Below are 8,560 nucleotides of genomic sequence, written 5' to 3'. Positions count from 1 at the left end.
ATATGTATACCATGCTCGGCTGTATCATACCATGCTGGGGGGCTATATACCATGCTCGGCTATATTATACCATGCTGGGGGGGCTATATACCATGCTGGGCTGTATTATACCATGCTGGGGGGGCTATATACCATGCTGGGCTGTATTATACCAGGCTGGGGGGGGGCTATATACAATGCTGGGCTGTATTATACCGTGCTGGGGGCTATATACCATGCTGGGCTGTATTATTCCATTCTGGGGGGGGCTATATACCATGCTGGGCTGTATTATACCGTGCTGGGCTGTATTATACCATTCTGGGGGGCTATATACCATGCTGGGCTGTATTACACCATTCTGGGGGGACTATATACCATGCTCGGCTGTATCATACCATGCTGGGGGGGGGCTATATACCATGCTCGGCTGTATTATACCATGCTGGGGGGGCTATATACCATACTGGGCTGTATTATACCAGGCTGGGGGGGCTATATACAATGCTGGGCTATATTATACCATGCTGGGCTGTATTATACCATTCTGGGGGGCTATATACCATGCAGGGCTGTATTATACCATTCTGGGGGGGCTATATACCATGCAGGGCTGTATTATACCATTCTGTGGGGGGATATATACCATGCTAGGCTGTATTATACCATGCTGGCCTGTATTACACCATTCTGGGGGGTGCTATATACCGTGCTGGGCTGTATCATACCATGCTGGGGGGCTATATGCCATGCCGGGCTGTATTATACCGTGCTGGGCTGTATCATACCGTGCTGAGGGGCTATATACCATGATGGGCTGTATTATACCATTTTGGGGGGGCTATATACCTTGCTGGGCTGTATTATACCATGCTGGGCTGTATAATACCATTCTGGGGGGGCTATATACCATGCTGGGCTGTATTATACCATTTTGGGGGGGCTATATACCATGCAGGGCTGTATTATACCACACTGGGCTGTATTATTCCATTCTGGGGTGCTATATACCATGCTGGGCTGTATTATACCATTCTGGGGGGGCTATATACCATGCTGGGCTGTATTATACCATTCTGGGGGGGCTATATACCATGCTGGGCTGTATTATACCATTCTGGGGGGGCTATATACCACGCTGGGCTGTATTATACCATTCTGGGGGGGGGCTATATACCATGCTGGCCTGTATTACACCATTCTGGGGGGGGCTATATACAGTACTATGCTGGGCTGTATTATACCATACTGGGCTGCATTATTCCTTTCTGGGGTGCTATATATCATGCTGGGCTGTATTATACCATGCTGGGGGGATATATACCATGCTGGGCTGTATTATACCATACTGGGCTGTATTATTCCATTCTGGGGTGCTATATACCATGCTGGGCTGTATTACACCATGCTGGGCTGTATTATACCATGCTGGGCTGTATTATACCATGCTGGGCGGGCTATATTATACAATGCTGGGCTGTATTATACAGCCCAGCATGGTATACAGCCTGTATACCATGGTGGGCTGTATACCATGGTGGGCTGGGCTGTATACTATGCGGTGTGTTATATACCATGTAGGGTACATTTTACACTATATTCTATAGGGGGAGGCTGTGTTAAATAATATGAAAGGGCTACATTATATTCTATGGGGAGGTGGGCTGTATTATATTCTATGGGGGACGCTGTATTATAGTTATTATATGAGGAGGGCTACATTGTATTCTATGGAGGGGCTACATTATACTATATAAGGGGCTTCATTATATCCCATGAGGGGGTTGCCATATATTCTATGGAGGGGCTGCATTATACTATATGGGGGGTGGGACTGCATTATATACAATGGGGAGTTACATTATATTCTGTGGAGTGGCTGCATTATATTCTATGGGGGTTACATTATATTGTATGGCGGGGCTGCATTATACTCTGTGGGGTGGCTGCATTATACTATATGTGGGCTGCATTATGCTGTATCGAGGACTATGGGGAATACATTATATGAAGAACTATGGGGTGCATTATGCTATGGGAAGTGATTTGTACTACATGGGTGACTATGGCGGTGCATTATACTATATGGAGTGTATTATACGGAGGACTGAGCAGTGTATTTTAATATATGGAGGGCTATGAGGAGTGTAGTATACTATATGGAGGACTGAGCAGTGTATTTTAATATATGGAGAGCTATAAGGAGTGTATTATACTATATGGAGGACTATGGGGTGTAAACTGTAGCTGTCCTGCTGATAACATGATACTGTATGGTGATCTGTTAGGGTGGTTTCACATTAACGTTGCAGGCCGCTAAGCCCCCCGCTCTCTGCCGCACCTCCTTCGGTAGCTCCGCCTATGGGCGCATGACGCTTTAGCACTGGGGACGCACACGGCCGCCGCTAAGCCCCGCCACCTGCCGCGCCTCCTCTGGTAGCTCCGCCTATGTGCGCATGACGCTGCATGCGTCCTGCATCCCCTATCTTTAGCACTGGGGACGCAGGCTGTGCGCAGGTATGTGTTTGGCGGTGCATGCGTCCTTTTGACGGTGCGCCGAGCACACCAAATTGCAACAGGTTGCGTTTGGCGCTGGTCGGCGCACCGTCAAAAGGACGCATGCGCCGCCAAACGCATATCTGCGCACGGCCTGCGTCCCCAGTGCTAAAGATAGGGGACGCATGCAGCGTCATGCGCCCGTAGGCGGAGCTACCGGAGGAGGCACGGCAGGTGGCGGGGCTTAGCGGCGGCCGTGTGCAGGCCGATGCTGTGGCCTGAAACGCTAATGTGAAACCACCCTTAGGGTGTGTGCACACGTTGCGGATTAGTCTGCGGCTTTTTCTGCAGAGAATCCATATCTCTTGGCAGAAACTGCAGGGTAAAACACATGCATTTTTTCTGCGGATTCCTAGCATGTGTACAGCGGATTTGATGCAGGTTCTAGTGCGGTTTGGCAGTGTGAATGAGAGAGAGAGAGATTGATTTGTATGTCCCGGAACATACACTGCAGCTGCGGTCCCGCATAAAAGACGTAACATGCTGCGGAAAATAAACCGCAGCAAATCGGCGCGGAATTTTCCGCAGCATGTGCACGGCGGATTTGGTTTTCCATAGGTTTACATTGTACTGTAAACTGCATGGAAACTGCGGCGTAACCGCAGCAAAAACCGCAACGTGTGCACACACCCTTAGTGATCGTTCTGTTCCCATCATTCTTTCTCAGATGGTGGAAAGAGGCCGGGAAACAAGCATTGAACAACTTCAATTTTGACGATAATTTAGCGGCCCGAACTCAGTGCATGTAAATACAATCAAAATGCTTCTGTGTGATGTGCAGTATGTTAGCATTTGGGGCCCCATTTTAAACTTTGCCTAGGGCCCCACTTTGCCTAAAACCGGCCCTGTCTGCGAGGGTAATGTCGAGCCATTCAGCACTCTGATGGTGACTGGCTGAGGTAGCATAACCAAGGGGATTGCGTGCTGGAGAGCGAAGGCTGAGGGCATAAAATTAACCTCCGCTCCAGAATCTACGCACACCTCCACCGCCAGAGTGGAAGAGCCGAACTCCAGCACCCCCTTGAAGGTTAGCTTGGAGGAAAATGGTGTGGTGTCTGGAAGCCCTCCTGCTGTTGCCACTAGATGCGGGCGTTTCTCTGAGCGCTGTGGGCACCTATTGGCAAAGTGACCAGACTGTCGGCAGTGAGCACGAGCCATGGAGGTTCGAGCTGGGTGGAATTTAGAGCCCGTGTGAGGCACCTCCATAACCACCGATGACTCGGACGCTCCATTGGATGGCTCCAGAGGTTTAGAGAAAGTTGGAGCCAACCTAAACCTCTGTCTGGACTGGGAGTGCTCCAACCCTCGCTCTAAGAAGTGGAGATTTATTCGAGTGGAGATGGCAATGAGCTCCTCCAGAGTGTCGGGAACCTCCCGAGTGGCCAGAGCGTCCTTAACGTGGTCAGCCAAAAACCTCCAAAAGATTGGTATTAGGGTCTTATCTGACCATTCCAACTCAGAAGCCAGTGTCCGAAAACGAATGGCATATTGGTTGACCGGGGATGAACCCTGTGTCAGAGCCAACAGCTGGAGCGCGGTATCGTGTGTGACCCGTGGTCCCAGAAAGACCTGCCTCAGGGAACCTAGGAACTGAGAGGCTCTCTGAACCGCAGGGTCACCACGCTCCCACAGTGTGGTGGCCCACTCCAGAGCCCTGCCAGCCAGAAGGGAAACGATGAATCCGACCTTAGCCCGCTCAGAAGGAAATCGCGTGGCCAGCAGCTCTAGCTGCCTCACGAATCCCCTACAGGAAGCACTATCGCCCGAGAACTTCTCGGGCAGCGGGAGGTGGGATAACATCGGTGCAGGGATGGAAGTGGGAACACGGGAGAAAGCCTCTGCGGTTGCCTGAGCAGCGGCCACAGTAACATTCGTAGCTGAGGTTGAACGCTTGATAGCCGCTAACCTGCCCCCCAGCTGTCGAATGTGCTGCAATAGCTGCTGTTTATCTGCCATTACAAGCCAGACCCTGGCGCTAGTATAATGTTAGGGCTGGCAGAACGCACCAGATTATAAAATAATAGTAGGTGCATTCGCAGCCCGGGGTCCACCATGCAGAGGTGGAACACTGCTGCTAGATAATGGTGGACGCTCAATATGGCGGTATAATGGCGGAACACACGCAGGTTAAACGTCACCTGGTGTGCACAGGGCGAACTCTGTTGCTTCACAGAGCCGCCGAATCGCTAAACACAAATACCGTGCCTGTTCAAGCTCACAGAGCTCGGGGAGATGACCACCACTGTTGCCATGCGCGCTGGGTTATGCACACCATTCTTTCTGTATTCATTGTGATTGATCTATGCTGCTGTACACACATGCAGCAGCCCTGCCCTGCCCAAGGCTCTGTTTGATTGTGCACATGTGTCTGGGCCTGTTTCACCCTTCATCTGTGGTTGCTGGTCAGGCAGTGTGGAGGTTGGACCTGAAATGTCTATGTCCGGTTCTGGTCAACCTTTATCTGCACTCGCCCTTTCTGGCGCCATGGGAGTGATTCAGAAACGCTTCAGGTACAATTTGCATTTAATGTGGTCTTGTTTTTAATACATTTAGGAGGCCATAAAGGCACACCTAATATAAAAAACGTAGAGTAGGACTGCCCCATTTGAGAATGCCTTGGCATGGCGGGATGGCTCAAAGAATTAATCAATTGTTTGCTAAATGTCTCATTTTGAAATACAGTTAGAAATCAATATGTGCATATACACTTTATGTATTGCTTTCTGACCATAGGCAGCACTGGCTTATCTCTCTTTTTTATGGGAGTGATTCAGAAACGCTTCAGGTACAATTTGCATTTAATGTGGTCTTGCTTTTATTATTATTATTATTATTATTTATTTATATAGCACCATTAATTCCATGGTGCTGTACATGAGAAGTAGTTACATACAAAGTTATAGATATCGTTAACAGTAAACAAATTTACAATGATAGACTGGTGCAGAGGAGAGAGGACCCTGTCCTTGCGGACTTACATTCTATGGGATAATGGGGAAGAGACAGAAGGTCGGGGGTGCAGCAGCTCTGGTGGTGATGAGGCGGCAGCTCGGGCGGTGGTGAGGCGGCAGATTGGTTATTGCAATCTGTAAGCTTTCCTGAAAAGATAGGTTTTCAGGTTCCATTTGAAGGATCCGAGGGTGGTAGATAACCGGATGTGTTGAGGCATGGAGTTCCAGAGGATGGGGGATATTCGGGAGAAATCTTGGAGGCGGTTGTGTGAGGAAAGAATAAGTTTGGAGGAGGAGGTCTTGGGAGGATCGAAGATTACATGAGGGAAGATATTGGGAGATTAGTTCAGAAATATAGGGAGGGGACAGGTTGTGGATGGCTTTGTAGGTCAGCGTTAGTAGTTTGAACTGGATTCGTTGGGGAATTGGGAGCCAGTGGAGGGATTTGCAGAGGGGAGAGACAGGGGAGTAGCGAGGAGAGAGGTGGATTAGTCGGGCAGCAGAGTTGAGGACAGACTGGAGTGGTGCAAGAGAGTTAGCAGGGAGGCCACAGAGGAGAATGTTGCAGTAGTCAAGGCAGGAGATGATGAGGGCATGTACAAGAGTTTTAGTAGATTGAGGGCTGAGGAAGGGAAGGATTCTGGAAATATTTTTGAGTTGGAGGCGACAGGAGGTGGCAAGCGTTTGGGCGTGCGGTTTGAAGGACAGGGCAGAGTCGAGAGTTACTCCGAGGCAGCGGATTTTCAGGTGCGGGAGAGAGCGTGATGCCGTTCACCATAATAGATAGATCGGGTAGGGAAGATACATGAGATAGAGGAAAGATAATGAGTTCGGTTTTGTCTACATTGAGTTTTAGAAAGCGAGAGGTGAAAAAGGAGGATATGGCTGATACACTCCAGGATTCTGCACAGCAGAGAGATGACATCTGGGCCAGAGAGGTAGATCTGAGTGTCGTCCGCATACGGGTGGTACTGGAAGCCATGGGACTTTATGAGTTGTCCTAGGCCAAGAGTATAGATGGAAAAAAGTAGGGAGGAGGCCGTAAAAAAGTTTAGGAGGCCGTAATGGCACAACGAATATAAAAAATGTAGAGTAGGACTACCCCATGTGAGAATGCCTTGGCATGGCGGAATGGCTCAAAGAATTGATCAATTGTTTGCTAAATGTCTCATTTTGAAATACAGTTGGAAATCAATAAGTGCATATGCACTTTATGTATTTGCGTTCGACCATAGGCAGCGCTGACTTCTCTCTCTTTTTTATTTTATTATTCAATGTTAAGTGGGCAACAGTAGCAAAGCTACTGAGGGGGGCAGAGGGGGCCGTTGCCCTGGGCCCAGTCACATGCAGGGGCCCACTGGGAGATATGGCCAGTATCTGAGGTGTCAAGGAGAGAGCAGCACAATGCCTGCTTCCCTGTCTGACAGACTCTGTGGCACAGTTGCAGGTTGCAGAGACTGTCTGTGCAGTGTATGGTGCTGCTGTCTCACAGGAGGAGCTCCTTCCTGGCCTGCAGCAGTTGCAGTTTCTGCCCTGGAGGCTCTGGTTCTCTCAGCCACACTGGGTCCTAGTGCCCTCTGTGTGCATACGCTGGACACTTCCTGGTTCTGCCTCAGTCACTGCCTGCAAGCTTCATTGGTAAGTGGGGATGACATTTATGTAAGAGGATGGGGGTATTGTGAGGCAGGGAGGACAGAGCACTGGGGGGTGAATGTGAGAGGATGGGGATATTGTGGGGGCTAGGGCACTGGGGGGGTTACTGTGAGAGGATGGGGGTATTGTGGGGGCTGAAGAGAGGGCGGGGCAACAGGGCACTGGGGGTGAATGTGAGAGGATGGGGGTATTGTGACTGAGGGGGGACAGGGCATGGAGGGTGAATGTGAGAGGATGGGGGTATTGTGGGGGAGGGGGGACACAGTACTGGGGGCCACTGTGAGAGGATGGGGGTATTTTGAGACAGCGGGGACAGGGCACAGGGGGTGAATGTGAGAGGATGGGGATATTGTGACTGAGGGGGGACAGGGCACGGAGGGTGAATGTGAGAGGATGGGGGTATTGTGAGGCAGCAGGGACAGGGCACAGGGGGTGAGTGTGAGAGGATGGGGGTATTATGAGGCAGCTGAGACAGGGCACAGGGGGTGAATGTGAGAGGATGGGGTATTGTGGGGGAGGGGGGACAGAGCACTGGGGGTATTGTGGGGGAGGGGGGACAGAGCACTGAGGGGTGCATGTGAGATGATGGGCTGTTGGGGTGTGGGAGGGGGACAGGGGGATGTAGGGGGCATTTTTTACTTGTGAGCTCGTTAATACTTTAATACTAGATTAATATTTCAGTATTAGTATAGCAAGGTATAACAAGGGCACAAACAGACGGCCGTATAACTCATGCGAGGATCGCACCGCAATCCTTCGACTGGTTGGTACCGCTCCTGACATGAGCATGACAGCATGATGTATTACTATGCATCTGTCACACTCAGGTGTGGAGAGTCGACGGTCAGTATGAGGATTGTGATGTGATCCTTGCTCGAGAAATACGCCCGTCTGTCTGCCCCCTAACAAGTATAACCATACAGTAACCACTAGCTGCATTCTATTTAATAATTTAATAATAAACAATTTATTATTATTATAAAGTTATTAAAGACTTGGGATAATTGTCTGCAGTCACTCTGAGACTACAGAACGCAAAATCTTGATGGGGTGCACCTGCTGTTATGAGACCTCAAGACCACTGGTGCGATCAGGAGGTCATGCGACCACGTTTGCAATTTGCACGTTTTGACTAGATTAGCTTGACTTCACTCAATAGAAGAAATTTGGGAGAAGCCAAAAGAGTCATCACATCACCCCCTGCTCACATCAGTGAGGCTGGGGCCATTACTACTGTACATAGGGGGACTCAGTTAAATATTAAGTCAGCACTTAAGAAGCATAAATATTTAAAGGGGCACCAGTAGGGTGCTGAGTTGGCTGTCAGTCAGTGCCAGGGTGAGGTTACAGCCACTCTCTATACACAGAACGGTGACTGAAACCGCGTCAGCACAACCCCTGTGACTGGAAGAGCAACGCTG

This window comes from Dendrobates tinctorius, unplaced genomic scaffold (genome assembly GCF_039654945.1).
Source record: "Dendrobates tinctorius isolate UK_male_01 unplaced genomic scaffold, ASM3965494v1 ptg000265l, whole genome shotgun sequence".
Taxonomy (NCBI): Eukaryota; Metazoa; Chordata; class Amphibia; order Anura; family Dendrobatidae; genus Dendrobates; species Dendrobates tinctorius.
Note: the sequence above shows the minus strand (reverse complement) of the source record.